At 30.3% G+C, this 20,012-nt stretch overlaps 1 protein-coding gene across 1 annotated transcript in view; it reads right to left on the reverse strand.

Annotated features, from left to right (window-relative positions):
* Positions 1-20,012, reverse strand: part of LOC130897878 (spondin-2) — a 374,292-nt gene that overhangs the window by 135,780 nt on the left and 218,500 nt on the right. The window lies entirely within an intron of this gene.

Here is a 20,012-nt window from a genome sequence, read left to right on the forward strand (position 1 = left end):
CCACGTAGCCCTGACTTGACGCCTCTTGATTTTTTTTGTAGGGACACCTTAAACATAAAGTCTACATAAACAATCAGATTTATTGACAAGAGTTACCACAAATCCGCGTTCGCGTTTAGAGGAGTGCCGCATTTAGATGATATTATTTTTAAAAAATAAACTTCATTCAATTACCTAATCATCATATCTTTTATTTCAACGATACCTTATGTATTAATTTTTTCTATCCTATACTTAATAAATACATGTTTTTTTGCGCCACCCTGTACTTATAAAACATGTTATTATATAATTAAGCTAGTATGCCACAACAGTTGAATATCCGTAATGTTCGCATCAATTGAGTGACCTAGAGCCAGTCCTTTGTCTTTTATATTAAAGAATAAACATCGTATGGAACATTCGAAAATTCAGCGACTGATGATAGCGAAATTAACCAACGGCCGGATACCGTTCTGATAAATTAATGAATTAATGGCCTTCTGGCGGCCATTCCCTATGTCGGGGTTTCGCAACTTTATATTAAGTATATATCTGCGCCAGTATAATTACGTGAATTACGATGATAAGTACCTACTTCGGCTTAGGGCTGGAAATGGGCAGGTCAACGAGTCATTTATGTCTTTTAAATTGATCCTTTTAATGAAGCTATTTACTCTTCAATTAATCAACTAATCCCTTCAGAATAATGATATGTCGTTCATTGATCTTAATGGTTTTTTAATATATTTTATAGTACCACAAATTAGATGATATAATTATTATTAAATAATTGTTTACACATGATACATTACAATTGAAAAATTCATGTTATAGATACGAGAGAGGAGAAGATTGCCAGACTGTTAAAGGGATATTCACTAACCTTTGTTTGGAGTTTACTCCTTAAGAATCGATTTGCATATATAAGGGGCCCGGTATGAGAAAAATGTGAGGAGTAAAATCTATCGATGAATGACCTCGTTGCGTTTTTGGTGCGCACCCTATGATGCGCAACTTTCTAATTTGGTTGTCTGATAATAATAATAAAACAACATTCCTAATGATATATTTATGCACATCTGAAATTGACTATTGTAAAAAGTTTAATGTAAAATATTTCGTCGATTAGTTATAATAAATGTATATGAAATGAATAAATTGAATAAATATATATTTATATATGTATATTATTTTCATTAATTAACAAATTTACCCTTTTATACAGTATCAATCTTTTTTAAGTTAAATAAACTCTTTTTGCGTCTGGTTAGACTATCGAACTTAAGGAGTAAACTCCAGTCGTGCGTCGGAGCTGACACACACAATTTTTTTTACTTTTTTCTATTTATCTAGCGATACATCTCCTGCTCCCGTTGAAGTTCGACTCTCCAATTCTTTCTTTGACTCCTCTCGCTGTTGATTAAAGTTAATGTGATCATTAGTATGAAACTTTCCAACACGAGGAGGTCTCAGAAATACTTGGCCTGAACTAGTGATGGCGGTAGTTGCTTGGAAAATACCGCTGAATTAGAAAGTACACAATCTATACAGCAAATGTTTTAAGTTTGAAGACGCCACATTGTTTAGTATTTATTTGGTAGCCATCAATAGTTAACGTTTTCATTTAATTTATAAACATGGAATAAATTGGTTAAGGCTATGTGATGCAATACTTTGTTTGAAAGGCGTTAGCCCAACTAATATAAAAGCTGAACTAGATTCTTCTTTGGGTGAGACTTTTCCTTCGTTATCAATCAAAACGAGACCGTTCGACCTTCGAAGACCATCTCAGTGGTCGACCAAATGAAGTGAAGACTTCAGAAACGTTGAAGAAAATCCAAAAGTGGTACTGGATGATCGACCTGAAAGATATTAGAATCTAGAGATCCTCTTTAGCCGTTAAATTTACAAGGTTCCTTATTATGGTTATAGGCAGTTACTCACGTTCAGTATCGATATTTTAGGATTAAAAGCGATATTAGTACTGAGTGGAACCGCTCAGCTAAAAGACGTAAAAAATTGGAAATATCCAGAAGACTATTAACCAGAGTATTATGTGGAAAATCTGGAAGAGCTTAACAAAATAATTAAATCAGTTTTCAAAGAATTGTAAAAAATACACATAAAGTGTTATTTGACAAATAAAATATTTTCTCGTCTTTGGTAGTTCAGTATCTCCATTCCTATTTAGCTACGGTCCAATAAATTGGATCTCAGAACGTCGTATTTTCAAAACCTTTGATGTGAGCAAAAGTCTGATTTATATTCTTATTCTTATTAAAACTTGAACAACTTTGGAACCTCGTATTCTCAAAACCATTAATTTAAACAACATTCTAATTTTTATTCTTATTTAAAGATGTTTCGAAAACATCTCTTCAAAATTTGAGCTCAATCTCTCAATTATTTCATCTCTAGCGATTTTTTCAATGAACACATATATTTTGTTGAAAATTGAACAACTTCGGAACCTCGTATTCTCAAAACCATCAATTTAAACAATATTCTAATTTTTATTCTCTTTTAAAGATCTTTCGAAAACATCTCTTCGAAATTTGAGCTCAATCTTTCAATTATTTCACCTCTAGCGATTTTTTCAATGAACGCATATATTTTGTTGAAAATTGAACAACTTTGGAACCTCGTATTCTCAAAACCATCAATTTAAACAATATTCTAATTTTTATTCTTATTTAAAGATGTTTCGAAAACATCTCTTCAAAATTTGAGCTCAATCTCTCAATTATTTCACCTCTAGCGATTTTTTTAATGAACACATATATTTTGTTGAAAATTGAACAACTTTGGAACCTCGTATTCTCAAAACCATCAATTTAAATAATATTCTAATTTTTATTCTTATTTAAAGATGTTTCGAAAACATCTCTTCAAAATTTGAGCTCAATCTCTCAATTATTTCATCTCTAGCGATTTTTTCAATGAACACATATATTTTGTTGAAAATTGAACAACTTCGGAACCTCGTATTCTCAAAACCATCAATTTAAACAATATTCTAATTTTTATTCTCTTTTAAAGATCTTTCGAAAACATCTCTTCGAAATTTGAGCTCAATCTTTCAATTATTTCACCTCTAGCGATTTTTTCAATGAACGCATATATTTTGTTGAAAATTGAACAACTTTGGAACCTCGTATTCTCAAAACCATCAATTTAAACAATATTCTAATTTTTATTCTTATTTAAAGATCTTTCGAAAACATCTCTTCAAAATTTGAGCTCAATCTCTCAATTATTTCACCTCTAGCGATTTTTTTAATGAACACATATATTTTGTTGAAAATTGAACAACTTTGGAACCTCGTATTCTCAAAACCATCAATTTAAACAACATTCTAATTTTTATTCTTATTTAAAGATGTTTCGAAAACATCTCTTCAAAATTTGAGCTCAATCTCTCAATTATTTCACCTCTAGCGATTTTTTTAATGAACACATATATTTTGTTGAAAATTGAACAACTTTGGAACCTCGTATTCTCAAAACCATCAATTTAAACAATATTCTAATTTTTATTCTTTTTTAAAGATCTTTCGAAAACATCTCTTCGAAATTTGAGCTCAATCTCTCAATTATTTCACCTCTAGCGATTTTTTTAATGAACACATATATTTTGTTGAAAATTGAACAACTTTGGAACCTCGTATTCTCAAAACCATCAATTTAAACAATATTCTAATTTTTATTCTTATTTAAAGATGTTTCGAAAACATCTCTTCAAAATTTGAGCTCAATCTCTCAATTATTTCACCTCTAGCGATTTTTTTAATGAACACATATATTTTGTTGAAAATTGAACAACTTCGGAACCTCGTATTCTCAAAACCATCAATTTAAACAATATTCTAATTTTTATTCTCTTTTAAAGATCTTTCGAAAACATCTCTTCAAAATTTGAGCTCAATCTCTCAATTATTTCACCTCTAGCGATTTTTTTAATGAACACATATATTTTGTTGAAAATTGAACAACTTTGGAACCTCGTATTCTCAAAACCATCAATTTAAACAATATTCTAATTTTTATTCTTATTTAAAGATGTTTCGAAAACATCTCTTCAAAATTTGAGCTCAATCTCTCAATTATTTCACCTCTAGCGATTTTTTTAATGAACACATATATTTTGTTGAAAATTGAACAACTTTGGAACCTCGTATTCTCAAAACCATCAATTTAAACAATATTCTAATTTTTATTCTTTTTTAAAGATCTTTCGAAAACATCTCTTCGAAATTTGAGCTCAATCTCTCAATTATTTCACCTCTAGCGATTTTTTTAATGAACACATATATTTTGTTGAAAATTGAACAACTTCGGAACCTCGTATTCTCAAAACCATCAATTTAAACAATATTCTAATTTTTATTCTCTTTTAAAGATCTTTCGAAAACATCTCTTCGAAATTTGAGCTCAATCTTTCAATTATTTCACCTCTAGCGATTTTTTCAATGAACGCATATATTTTGTTGAAAATTGAACAACTTTGGAACCTCGTATTCTCAAAACCATCAATTTAAACAATATTCTAATTTTTATTCTTATTTAAAGATCTTTCGAAAACATCTCTTCAAAATTTGAGCTCAATCTCTCAATTATTTCACCTCTAGCGATTTTTTTAATGAACACATATATTTTGTTGAAAATTGAACAACTTTGGAACCTCGTATTCTCAAAACCATCAATTTAAACAACATTCTAATTTTTATTCTTATTTAAAGATGTTTCGAAAACATCTCTTCAAAATTTGAGCTCAATCTCTCAATTATTTCACCTCTAGCGATTTTTTTAATGAACACATATATTTTGTTGAAAATTGAACAACTTTGGAACCTCGTATTCTCAAAACCATCAATTTAAACAATATTCTAATTTTTATTCTTTTTTAAAGATCTTTCGAAAACATCTCTTCGAAATTTGAGCTCAATCTCTCAATTATTTCACCTCTAGCGATTTTTTTAATGAACACATATATTTTGTTGAAAATTGAACAACTTTGGAACCTCGTATTCTCAAAACCATCAATTTAAACAATATTCTAATTTTTATTCTTATTTAAAGATGTTTCGAAAACATCTCTTCAAAATTTGAGCTCAATCTCTCAATTATTTCACCTCTAGCGATTTTTTTAATGAACACATATATTTTGTTGAAAATTGAACAACTTCGGAACCTCGTATTCTCAAAACCATCAATTTAAACAATATTCTAATTTTTATTCTCTTTTAAAGATGTTTCGAAAACATCTCTTCAAAATTTGAGCTCAATCTCTCAATTATTTCACCTCTAGCGATTTTTTTAATGAACACATATATTTTGTTGAAAATTGAACAACTTTGGAACCTCGTATTCTCAAAACCATCAATTTAAACAATATTCTAATTTTTATTCTTATTTAAAGATGTTTCGAAAACATCTCTTCAAAATTTGAGCTCAATCTCTCAATTATTTCACCTCTAGCGATTTTTTTAATGAACACATATATTTTGTTGAAAATTGAACAACTTTGGAACCTCGTATTCTCAAAACCATCAATTTAAACAACATTCTAATTTTTATTCTTATTTAAAGATGTTTCGAAAACATCTCTTCAAAATTTGAGCTCAATCTCTCAATTATTTCACCTCTAGCGATTTTTTTAATGAACACATATATTTTGTTGAAAATTGAACAACTTTGGAACCTCGTATTCTCAAAACCATCAATTTAAACAATATTCTAATTTTTATTCTTTTTTAAAGATCTTTCGAAAACATCTCTTCGAAATTTGAGCTCAATCTTTCAATTATTTCACCTCTAGCGATTTTTTCAATGAACGCATATATTTTGTTGAAAATTGAACAACTTTGGAACCTCGTATTCTCAAAACCATCAATTTAAACAACATTCTAATTTTTATTCTTATTTAAAGATGTTTCGAAAAAATCTCTTCAAAATTTGAGCTCAATCTTTCAATTATTTCACCTCTAGCTATTTTTTCAATGAACACATATATTTTGTTGAAAATTGAACAACTTCGGAACCTCGTATTCTCAAAACCATCAATTTAAACAATATTCTAATTTTTATTCTCTTTTAAAGATCTTTCGAAAACATCTCTTCAAAATTTGAGCTCAATCTCTCAATTATTTCACCTCTAGCGATTTTTTTAATGAACACATATATTTTGTTGAAAATTGAACAACTTTGGAACCTCGTATTCTCAAAACCATCAATTTAAACAATATTCTAATTTTTATTCTTTTTTAAAGATCTTTCGAAAACATCTCTTCGAAATTTGAGCTCAATCTTTCAATTATTTCACCTCTAGCGATTTTTTCAATGAACGCATATATTTTGTTGAAAATTGAACAACTTTGGAACCTCGTATTTTCAAAACCTTTTTTTTATTACAAAATTCGCATCAACCGTATACTGGTTATTAGCGATTTAATGAAGATTAAGTATTTTATCTATGAATATTTGGATTTTGGTCCTAAAATTTCACGTATTGTTCCGAGTTGTAGATTTGATGATGATCTTTCTGAGTTCAGAGATGGACATTCTGCGATTATGTGTTTTATAGTCAATTTGCAATTGCAGTTGCTACATTTCGATTCAGGTTTCGCATCAAATAAGTAGCTATGCGTCAGTCGCGTATGGCCTGAAAGTGCTCGAGCTAGCAGACATAGTAGGCGTTTCAGAGAATGCGATACATCGCATATTAGCTGAAAATTTGGACATGAGAAAGCTGTGAGCAAGTTAGGTGCAGCGTTTGCTCATAATGAAACAAAAACAGCGTCGTGAAGATGTTTCCATTGCTTCCAGAAATGCTTCAAGCTTTATATTCAATTTGCGAATGGATTCATTGCTAGTCAAGATTACAAATTTAAGAAAAATAAATTCAAATTTCACTTCAAAATGTTTTGAAAACGCTGAAGAAATTTAGAGAATGTTAGCTGGAGGTATGTGTGTGAAGTAGTGAAAAGATTCTAATTTGTTCTGTTAGTCTTAAGACTCTATTGGGTTAAAAGATATTTCAATAGTTCATTTGAGAGTTTTTCTACTTAATTTCTAATAAGTATCGATCTTTAATTCACTTTTGAAAAATAATTTATATGTAAAAACACTTTCTAATGAAATTAAATCATTTTCCAACTGAAAGTTATGCTCCAGAATGAGATACAATTTAATAACATAACATAACTTAATGTTTTGTAAGCTGCATTTCCAACCATTGGGCTGCCGAAGGTATTTTACTTTAGAAACCTTGTTTGGATATGTCACATAAAACTTAGGGGTAGAAAATAGTGATAATAACAATATAATAATGTAAATTTTTGAGATAATAAGGGTTATAAATCAAATACCAGCAGAAACAAAATTATTATGAAAAACAAAGAGATAGACAGAAATATAAATGACAGAAGAAACAAAGGAAATATAATATAAGGACTTGAAATGCCCAAACTTCTTTAAAAATAAGTAAGATGCAAGAAATAGTAAAATAAATGAGAACCACAACCATTGAACTATCGAGGGTATTTTACATAAGCCTTATTTGGATAAGGTATCACATAAATCATTTACTTCACCATAAATCGTGTTAAATTTTGTAAAATTAAGTTAATTTAATCAAAAATGCTTCGAACTTTAGCTTCATTTCGGGAATGGATTCAAGATTGAGAATTTGATGAAAATAAATTCAAATTTCACTTTGTTAAAAAAATGTTTTGAAGACGCAAAAGAAATTCAGGGAATATTAGCCGAAGGTGGCTATTTGAAAGCTCAGAAGTGAAAATATTTCAATTTGGTCTGTTAGTCTTAGGACTTTGTTGGGTTGAAAGATATTTCAGTTCAGTTGGGAGTTTTTCTGCTTAATTTCGATCGTTAATCCACTTTTGAAAAATAATTTATATGTAAATACACTTTTTTCATGAAATTAAATCATTTTCAAACCGAAAGTTATGCTCAACTTTTACATATTTTTAAAAATGGAAGCAATTCAATACTTCCCGAAAGAAAGACAATTTAATAACATCCCATCAGATATATGTCCGAAATAGTATATTGCTATCGTTCTAGAAATAACGCAACTCTTTTTTTTTTCGAGTTCCGGACTGAAACAAATCCCTGGCTGTTTCTCTGACCTTAATTAATTGCTTTATCAGATGCCATTAAGATCCCATTACCTAGTAGAAGCCTCTCGCGTCTTTTTGTGGAGCCTATAAAACTAGGCCAGTGCCGGAAACCCATTACAACGGGATGTGGAAATAATTAAATAAAAATTCATGGAATAAATTATCGCCGATGTCGATGTCCAGTTATTATAAGAAATCGTTCGGAAATAAAGGATGGAAATAATGATTTAAACAAGAAAATATATTGAAAAACAGATAAAATCATCTGGAAAAATTATGTTTGGGAATGCCTCGCCCAATAATGCAAGCTTCGCATTCAAAACTTTCTATACATGATAACTCTTCATATCTGTTTTCCAGAAACAAAATAACAATCCTCATAAATATACTACCCTTTAAATTGATATCGCTGTTGAATTGTTTAATTTAGAACATTACCCACTCGTAAAATTGCTTTGGAGATTCATTTGGCCCTTAATGCAAATCACTACTTCCTTCTTATAAGAATTAACTAATTCCTCCATGAAGAATATATGGACTCAAAAAGTTGAATGATGAACAAACAATATAGAAACAATCACCAGATCTATAAAATCGCATTTAATAAGATGGTTAGGACATATAAAACGAAGGAAAAATTATAGTGAAGTTAAAAGAATAATAACACAATGGAAACTCTTAGGAAAGCAGCCCAGAGGAAGACCAAAAAGTCAATGGAAAAGTCAAGTAACAAGTGATCTGAACAAAATGAGAGAAACATGCAATGAACTTTAGCTTAAAAAAAGAAAATGGTTAGAAAGTGGATTGACTCAACACATTAAACGAGTCAAAGAGCTTTTGATTGATTGGTTACTATTCCTATTAGAAGGTACAACCAATTATAAATATGTATTTTTCTCCTAGTTACTTACCCCCACTTTTTTTAGCCTGGATTAACTTCTGCATGATTCTTATCATGTTTGGATTTTAACTTAATTTATTTTCACCTTATAACACTTTCGAATAAGCCTTAAAGTTTCTTAAAGGCCCTTCTCTTACTAGTAACTTGTGATTCTTCCTTATAATCATTTTTTTATTGCACTTTTAGGTAAACGTTACAGTTTATCGAAGGTTCTTAGTAGCGAACAAATGTTCCAGAAAAGATCCTCAATTATCCCACGAACTGCGCCAATTAAGATCTATTGTCCCAGAAATTACTTTGGAAATGATATCTTAGTGTTAATCTTGATTCCACGAATTTTAAGATGAGTATCTTTATTCAATCGTCATATCAGTTTGAACCCTACATAAATTAGGGATTATTTCATATTATGTCTCGCATAGATTTGAATAATAGTACAGTGATTTGATTATTCAGAACCTGTACTATCTCGCGCTAGCTTATCCTATTTAAGTAAATCGAGCAAACCCCGATTCATCATCTTAGAGAAAAAAACACGTGTTTGGTGGTGTTATGAGAGCGATAATGGAACAAGGTAATGACGTGTGAGGAAACTTTCAGAGAGGGTAATTTTTTACGGGAGCAAGTTAAGACGCGGTAAGAAATATGCGGGAATGGCAGTTACTTTCGCATGAATTGTTCTATGACAAATGCTGAGAAATTACGCTTTTTTGATAAAGTATATTTTTTGAACTTTTGGCCGGTAATAGTGAGTTTTTGTTGGAGGAGTTTATGAATGTGAGAAAATGGTCAATTTAGGTGCGATGGCAGCTTACAGTTTACTCTCAATAATTATGGATAACTAACAGTTTTAGTTGAAGTTAGTTATTCAATTCTGTAACATTGATATTGAGCGATGATGATTGATCATTCAACCTGATATTGATTCTATCTTTGTTCCAAACTAATTCAACTTAGATAAAAATATAAAATGATGAAACTTGTAGATGGACATCAGGAAGAGGAAAATAATGAGAATGATGACAACAAAATTGATGAAATAAATAAAATTAGTGAAAATATTGACGTAGTAACGGTGATTATGCTAATAACAATATAACAAAGTGAAGGTAATAAAGAGAAATATATAATGGAAAAGAAATAAATAAAAGGAATATAAAAAATAGAATAAAGAAAATATAGAAAGAATAGGGATCTAGAATGTAAAATTGAGGGGAGGAAATATGTGTAAGAAATATGAAAAGAAAAGAAAACTACAAACTAGACATCGTGGCGAACCAGATGGAAAATTGAAGGTAGAATATATAATGAGAGATTCAAGTTATACTACTCGGGAGAAAAGAAGTAAGATAGAAATGGTCAATATAAACCTTAGAATTAAAATTATGTAATTGAAGACAATAAGCAAGAGGCTATCTTATTTTAGGTTAGAAAATAAAAGAAGCGATTATGTCAATAGAAAGTGCGAAGGCAAAGCCAATGACGAAGATAAAAGAAGTTCTATACAAAAATCGAACACATCAGTGGAAACATTCCAAGAAATAACGTGCTTATGATAATTAGAGGATTTTACACGAAAAAGCAACTCTACTGATCCTAAGAAAAAAGTTGTGAATAATGCATGATGATAGAGCATTTCGAGTGGTGATTGTGGACACTGACTATATATTAATGGCATTAAAACTAAACATGACAGAGATTGAAGAAAGAGAAAGCTTTGAAAAATAGTTGTAGAAAATGCGTAAGAAATTTTACGTAGAAACAAAAATAAAAGAATGAAAGAACGGTTTGACGATGAAAGGAAGGAAATAACTAAAGATACAAAGAAATGGTAAAAATGAACAGAATATATACAGGAAAGAGAGAAAGTGAACTATATACATTATATTGAAAAAATAAGCTACAAACCAACATCAAATATAACCAAAGAAATTTCTAGAAAAATAAAGATGAATAGATGAATATGAGGAAGAAGTTATATCCCAATAGACGAAGAGAATAGATACATGCATAGGGTTCGCAGGACCTGATGAAATTAACGATGAATATATGCAGATTGTTCTGGGACTAAAAGTTGCGACATCACAACTAAGTCTATTTCATAAAATATACATTCCAGCATTATGAATTTTCAATGGATGATTACGTATGTCCATCAAGTGTGTTTGACGAAATAAATAATTCTTCACTACTATCTGAAGGCCAAGGAAGGCTTATGCTCAATGATTAACAATCCATGACTTTTACAAGGATAACCTTTACAATATAAAAATAGCAAAAATCAATTTTTCAATCGATTTCTTAACAAAAAGGTTTAACTCGATAAAATTTATGGTTTAGGAGATATGTAGATTTTTAGATCGTTGTTCATGCCGACGACACCGTTCGACATAAAGAGACATTCTAAACAAAAAGATCATAAATTGTAATTAATTATTGAAAATACTTACAGGATGTATTGAAACAAAATCAAATAAGTCAGTCATAAGGAAAAACTTGGAAGAGATAAATTATTTAGTGGCAGTTTGCTGTCAATCTTTTCAAAACCTGTCATCAATAATTATCATTCAAAGTTTCAATATTGTAGAATTTACTTTTAATGCTTTTGATGTATGGTTAGGCTTCTGGTCTGAACAAAATATCTAGGTGGATGTTAATTCGTTTGATTTATATTAAATTTATTATTAATTCTAACAATTGCTTTGAGAACGGTGGTTTTTTTAAATTCGTTTGCAGTTTATATCTAATTATTCATCAACAAAACTCTCTCGGGGTTTTGTAATCTCTTTGGATCACAGATGGTTTAGAAAATAATTTTATATTTGTACGAGAGACAGTTTGATTGAAAAAGTTTGATTACGAATTTTCAACTAAATACCCTCAAAGTAATAAAATTTACAAAACGGAAATTAAAGTGAAGAAAAAACCCACGTATGATATAATTATGAATAGTAGAATTCGATATTATGAAGAAAAATTGTATGTTAACGATATATAGGAGAATCTAATATAGATGGAGCAAATCACTATTGATTTGATTGATTGGAGTAGAAATTAGTTTTCGTTTTCTCAGCATACAATTCACGACGTCATATTTTTACATTTTATTATAGAGCTGATACAAGTATTGTTAGTTTCTGCTATGTTTTTCATATCATCTGTTGAAATTTCAAATGAACCATACAAAGAGAGATAGATTAGTTTCAATAATCATTAAACTGTGGTTACGTGAAAAAGCAATTGAAGATACCAAATATATTTAAGTAATTAATACCTTCAAGGTGTAAGTGATGTTTTCAAAAGTGCAACACCTACAGAAATTGTTAATTAAATCTATGCAAAATTGCAAACCTGAAGAATAAACGGAATCAAATAGCCAAAGAATAGAGAAAAAGAATTCAAAAAAAAAAACAATAAGCAAAGAATATGAAATGAAAGAGGCCATATGAACACGGATGATGCTGAACGTCCCGTAATTTACGTCAACTACTACAGAAATAATCAATAAAATCTGCGCCTTTGTACTCAGCAATCGTTGGATAAAAGTACGTGAGAGAAAGTGAAGTGAAACTTGTCATATAAAAGAGTTATCGGCAAAGTGGGTACCGTGAGTGTTGATCAATACTTCACTTGCACCAACAACTGAAACAAATACAGAACACACTGTTTACACCACCACTACACACCACCACTCACAATCACACTGTCTAACGCGAGTTTCGATAACCAAGTTATCATCTTCAGATACTGAATGTAAACACTTTACACCACAACTACAAACCACTCACAATTACACTGTCGGACGGGCATTTCGATAACCAAGTTATCGTCTTCAGATACTGAAGGTACACTACATCAACACTCACAATTACACTGTCTAACGCGAGTTTCGATAACCGAGTTATCGTCTTCAGAGATTGGAGGTAAACAGTTTTTCCTTCAGCCTCTGAAGACGATAAGGTAATTGAGAGTGTTGGTGTAGTGGTGGTATAAAAAGTGTGTTCAGTATGAATATCATGAACAGTTCCAGAAATATCAACTCAATTGAAACAAATGTTGACATATCCTCAAACATGATACAAGAGAACTTTTATGACGATTTGTCACAGTGTCAGAATGTATAAACCGTTTTATGTTTGGCTGATGAGGACAAGGCCATAGTGCTTGGGGGTTCCGAAGGTGTATTTTTTTTCACTTAATTAGGGTAAACGATAATTGGTCATTTAAATACTGATTATCCAACACGTTTTTTTACTGAGCTTAAAAAACGACTACATTTGTTGGAGGAAGGCGCTTTTTTTTTCATCACAAAATGCGCCTGCCCATTATTGCAAAAAAATTAGAAGAACTGCGTTACATTTTTATGCCACCGTATTCACCTGATCTTACTCGCTCCGATTATTTTCTGCTGGTAAACTTAAACAAACGGTTTGGTATAAGAGATTCAAGACAAATGAAGAGTACATGGTAGAGACAGTCGCGTATTTTGCGGAAATAAAAATCATATTATTTCCAATAGAAATAACAACAGACACTTTCAATACTAGTAATTCCGTTAAAGCGTTATAAAAATTCATGAAAAATTATTTCATTTGGAAATTGTTCAATATATTCGTGCAATTTTTGTACTACAAGTGATTAAATAAGTTAAATAACGTTTAAAAACAAAATGTGGTAACTTATTTAATCTACGTTTATATGCAAATGATTTCACGTTCGAAATTTGTTCGTACTCTTTCGATTTCACTCTTCCTAAAAATATATAATGTGAATCATCTTACGTTCTATTTGTGATCATAAGTTATGTAGTATTTTGTATTTAAGAGGTGACGGAACTCAACTTTTCTACTACAAATATCATCGTAAACGACATTATTGTTTTTATTTGGCCTTATTCCAAGTAGTTGTTTACCAATGAATATTAGCATTCGAATTTTTTATACGAGACAACAGAATTTCTCTACATAAAAGTCACTTATCAATATGATAATCTGATATAATCATATATTAATTCAAGTAACGAATCTACAACAATCGAATGATCATGATGAACGGAACGTAAAAAATAAAATTAGAGGAGCAGATAGAGCAGACAAAATGAAACAAGCAGATAGAATAAAATGATGAAATTGAACATAATGAAATAAGAAAATAAAACGTGTAAATAGTACAAGTAGAGTGAACAGAATGGAGGGAATAATTAGAATAAGGCCATATGAACAAGGATGATGTTGTACGTCCAGAGCCGTCATTTACTTCAACTATTACAGATTTGGTTAAGAAAATCTGCGTCCTTGTACTTAATTAATAGTTTCAGTAGAAATTAGTTATAATGCTTGATATATAGAGATAATGATTTATTCTTCTATATCCACCGCTTTATTGTTTATACTCTTATTGAGTGAACTCTAAACTTCTACAACTTGACGTTTTGTAAACTGCGTTTTCAACTATCGGACTATCGAAGGTATTTTACATTAGAAACCTTGTTTGGATACAACTTTGGGGTAGGAAATAGTGATAATAACAATAATGATAATAAAATTGATAAAATTTATGAAAATAGTGACAACAATAACAATAAAATAAGGTAAATATTGGTGATAATAAGAGTTATAAACCAAATACTAGCAGAAACAAAATTATTATAGAAAACAAAGAGTTAAAAGGAATATAAATGACTGATGACACAAAGGAAATATAGATTAAGGAGATGGAATGTACAAACTTTACTAAAAATAAGGAAGGTGCAAGAAATAGTAAAATAAATGAGAATTAAAAACTAGACATCGTGTCAAACCAGATAGGACATTTACTTTACCAAAAAATCGTGTTAAATTTTGTAAAATTAAGTTAATTTAATCAAAAATACTATTATAGAATATCAAAATATCGAAAAGAAAGCATCCTATTTCAAATAAAATTGTAAAAGTTTAACAATTCATGGGACTTTATTTAATATGACACAATATTTGTATTTAATTATGTGTTGCCATCAAAAGCATGAAAGTATGTCATAATAGGTTGATAACAGAATAAACAGGGAATAAAACAAAACATAAAGTGCACGAAATAAACGGAATAACTTGAGCATACAGAATAAACAGAACAGATGAATACTGCAAACATCAATTTTGGAAGAAAGATTATATAATAAGAATTCTGTTATATACCCAAAAAGCTTTTTGATTCATCGAGCTATTTTGATTCTCTTCGATTATTTTCTCTTTGTATCGCTCGCGCAATAGTGAGAGGACATGCACACAATGAGTTGAAATTTCACGTAAAAAACTTCCTCTTAAGAATCAACACATTCCCAGCCTTGCGGAGGAAAAGTTCTCACTATATCAGGTCCATTTCAGGAATAACCCATATCCTACATGAAATTTTTCCTATTTATAAAATAAAAAATACCCCATTAAGTCTCTTTCTTATTCATTAAGATGATTTAATTTGTTTTTTCGTAGGTTTTCTCTCCAATATTTTCAAACTGTTTATATTGTTTTCGTTAATTATTCCTTTTGATATTTTGAGGAACCTCTACAGAGAATTGTGAAAAATTGATGAAATTATATAAATATACAAAGTCTGTTAGAAAGACAGATAGATGAATAGACCGTGTATGTATGTAGAATAACCTAAATATAGAAAAAAGTTACTGAAAGAGCTAAAAACAAATTCAGAAGATTATTTTATTTGATTCTAATTACAGAATAATTAACAAAAGCTGCTACCTCATTCGATACTAATTCATTTAATACTGCTCGATAAGAGAATTACTGTTTTGAGCATCTGTCGCCGGCTGTTGAGGAATTCTAAGCGGTTGAGGATTAACAAAAAAACATGCACACAAACTACACTGCAACATATGTACACAGTCTATGTATAACCAACTCACGTTCAATCCGCATGAATTAAGAATTTGAAAACGTTTTTATACGTAAATGATTCGAACGTGTTTTTATTAGTGAGGATAGGAACCTATTCATATAGAAGTACATGGATGATTCAACTGACAACCGTTATTTCAATTCTAAACGAAATAGAATTCTAGAACAATAATTATTACATGTTTGACAACAAATCTCAGTGATTTATTAGATTTATTACTATTATTCCACAAATATACTTATGATACTAGACTTTGGCGAACATTAAAAAAAACGTTTCTAATTTTGCTTCTATTATGCTTATGCACTACTGAGCTTAGAGCCGGTATTATTTATCTATCCCGGATACAAAGTATCAAAAGAATATTGCTTTGTATAATTGGGCATGGTAGATAGGGAATTCATTGCAAGGCAGAACCACAAGCTTTTGTCTACAATTTTTTGACAATGAAGCATTTCTCTCTCACAACGGACTCAAGGAGTCGCCCTGGTATATTCCCCTAAGAAAGGATATGTCGTCAGTACTGAGGGAGTTCTTCCTTCATCGTTGTTGAAAGGAAGCTGACAATAGTTGGGTGAGCTTTGTAAATCTGCAAGAAAGAAATGAAGTACATTATCAAATTCATAGAGTCCATGATAAGTTGTTATTTGTACCCTTGGTGATCTCTTCTGCAACGTTTCTATTTCTCTGCTAAAATGTTATTTTCCTCGACGTGCAAATCCATTACTGAATGTACATTGAATATATAAATACATGATATTAAAATATTTCTTAGTGAAAAACAGTGACTTCATATTGTATTCGTTTGTTTATTTTTTGATTAACCTTTTACAATAATAAAACACGTACATTTATTAAACAGGTACACGTTTCTGGTCTGATTTGAAACTATTGTCAAGAAATATTAAGTACAATATGTACAGGTACGATAATGGCCGTTGTTAGCGGGAGCTCACAACACGTGCTTATTTACGTGAGAGTAAAAACTGACTTTTCAGTAATTAATAAATAATTATTGCACTTGAACTGAATGATAAATTTACGATGAGAGGAAAATTAACATGAGAGTTGCACAAAAAATTGAAAATAGGACGTATAACAGTCACTGCTACGATCGATTCAAAAAGGAAATTGAGATTGTAAATAAGAATTTATCGTACTATAATTATTATATTCGATTCGATAAAAATCACGTTGGAAAAATAGGGGTCGATCGTAGAAGGGTGAAAAATTGAGAGTAATATGAATGAAGAAAGTCATGACAAAAAACAAATAAAAATATTGTTAAAAAAATTATAATTAACAAATAAAAAATAGGAGTTGATCGTAGAGGGTTGAAAATTTAGAATTATATGTATTTTTTAATGCTGTATCATAAAAAATTTTTATTTAAAAAATAAAAAAAATTAGGGGTGGAGTAGTCTCAACATTTAGGGGGATGAAAAATAGATGTGGTTCGATTTCCAGACCCAACCGATATGCACACAAAATGTCATGAGTTTTAAGAATCATTTGTTATTAATATATTATGAAAAAATATTTAAATTATTTATAATAACGAAAATATTCTTAGTTCTTGCCATTTCTGAACCGGGGATCATACAATCACTGGTGGGACGTAAAAAATTACGTTTACAACGTGAGCAGTTTTCTACATTTACAACATCGTTCAATTTTTTTCCTGTTTCACTAATCATACTGAATTTTTAAAGACTCTAAAAAAATATTTTTTACATTTTTAGTTTATGTCACTTTATTTTTCCATCCGTTAATCAACAATATACCTCCGACGAGATAATAATTTTTTATCTGCTTTTTGTACTTATTAAAACAGTTGTTCAAAATAGGCCCAGCTACAGTTTTTCTACAGGCACATTGTAATGCGGATTCAAATCTCTAAAATACTCTGACTCAAATATAACAAAAGGTACGTTGCAACCAAAAAAGTCAAGTTCTTTTTTCTTGTTGAAACTGATAGGAACAATTGCAAATCTGAAAATAAATCGAAGGGTTAATACATGTTCAAATTTTTATTATGGGTATATTTCAGATGAATATTTTATTATTTATTTACATCGTTATTTCACCCATGGCTCAAATGTATTTACAATTAACATAAATGTATTCAAAAATCGTATTTCCAATACAATATACACAATATGGTGTAGAAAAGTCACTTTTTTACCCTCTTTTTTTGTGTTTTCTACATTTTACACGTACAATAAGTTATAATATAAAATGATTTGGTTTTCCTACCAGTGACTACAATGTAGCTATTTCAGTCGGTCTCACTTTCGCACCGCTACGTGTCCGGTCCATTTATTTATCGAGTTCGATGGTGAAATGTAATGGTTGAAATACAGTTCAATAATTAACAGCCACAAAAGTGAAATGCGCATAAATGTCAATTTCTTAAGTTAACCATTGGGAATAGTTATGATAGTAAATTACTCAGTAAATCTCTATCTTTATACTCGCTAGTAATTGAGGCCGAATACTATTTCGCAACCCCAGAAAATTGACAGAAATGTAAGTTGCTTGAATTACCGATTATATGCCTGTTCAACTCATTGCGGAACATATTTCATAACATGTCTACTGAAGATAATTAAATTTTCTGAGCCCGCAGAATGAAGTTCCAACATATACTCAACTCGACTTAGGAAAAAAAATGTTTACGCTTGGAAAATCAGCTGACACTTGCTTTTCACGTTTAATTAAACTTAGGAAGCTTTCCATATATTGTTAATTTCCATACAAGCACGTACCGCAATTAAAAGTTTATTAAATTCGATACGGCTTGAGTATGAGAATCTATAGGATACCGTATTAATTTACAAACTAAGCCGTTTACCTGTCTTTTGATCTATTCAGTTTCTTCAACAGTTTGTGTGCGTAGTTTATCGATTTTGAAACAATTATTTCAGTAATAGATTTCTAAATATAGGGTGTCGTGAGTAAATGAACGATTTTGATCCTTAGAATCGCTGTAATATTTCCGGAACCGATGTTTAGTTATCGCGTATCACAGTAAGATGTGTTTCAACATGAAGAAGTCACTGTAGCGTGAAAATTGAGAAAATCTTTGAGATATAAAGTGACACTTTGTGAAAATGTATAATGGAAGTAATTTACAAATGACTGAGATCTGTTGTTGCAAAAATTCGCATTGCCAAATGTTCCTCGCTACTTAATCGTTAGTCGCTACCAATCCGTTACCAATTGAATTAGCTTCGTATTTTACGTGATAAAAAAGCTTCGTAGCATTCTTGCGTATCCAAAATATTCTAGTCCTCATCTTCGAAGATATATCGCACTCTATAGGCATATAAATCATCGTTAAATCGTGACACTTCACTCTCAGCACATCCAGACTTCGCGTTTTCACAAGCGAGGTGAGAACTCTTTCCATCCAATATCTCCAATTGGTTGATTGTCATACCCAAGTATTTTCGTTCTTTCATTGATATTTTTGAGAAGCAATTGAATCGTTTACATCGACAATCTGGACCAATATCATGACTTGGAACCATCGACTTATTAAAGTCGATGATTCAAACGATTTTACATCGATGCCAAGGCAGTGCAGAGATTACATGAGAAAGATGGAGCAAAAGAGGAATTTATACTTGAAGCCTGGAGTTTTTTACTTTATCTTAGAGTTCGAAAAGTGCCCTTTGTCCGTTGGTTTCCTATCACATGCAACTCATCCTATTTTAGATTTTTTGCGAAGTATTTGGTTTTTAAAGTTCAAGTTTGTGGTTTCACGATGCTTCAATCTTGTTGTACCAAAAAATGGCTGGGAAAAAGCTGCAGAATAAAAACAAAAATTCCTTTCTAATGTTGGCATCTCGGAACTGCTTGTGAAAAGACAGGTAAGGCAGATCCATAACCCATAATAGGTCAATGATTTGAACTGGTAGTTTAGTTGCTACAACTTTACATTTAATTTTCATAACGCCTCAAAAAAAATTAAAACAAAATCATTTATAATTATTTAGTTCATGTTAGGTATCCAATATTGTTACAAAAAAATTATTGTTCTAGAAGGTCTGGCTATTAAATAACGAGACTGGTTAAAAATACTCCCCTCTCCTCGC

The sequence above is a fragment of the Diorhabda carinulata genome, chromosome 9 (genome assembly GCF_026250575.1).
Source record: "Diorhabda carinulata isolate Delta chromosome 9, icDioCari1.1, whole genome shotgun sequence".
NCBI classification, from domain to species: Eukaryota; Metazoa; Arthropoda; class Insecta; order Coleoptera; family Chrysomelidae; genus Diorhabda; species Diorhabda carinulata.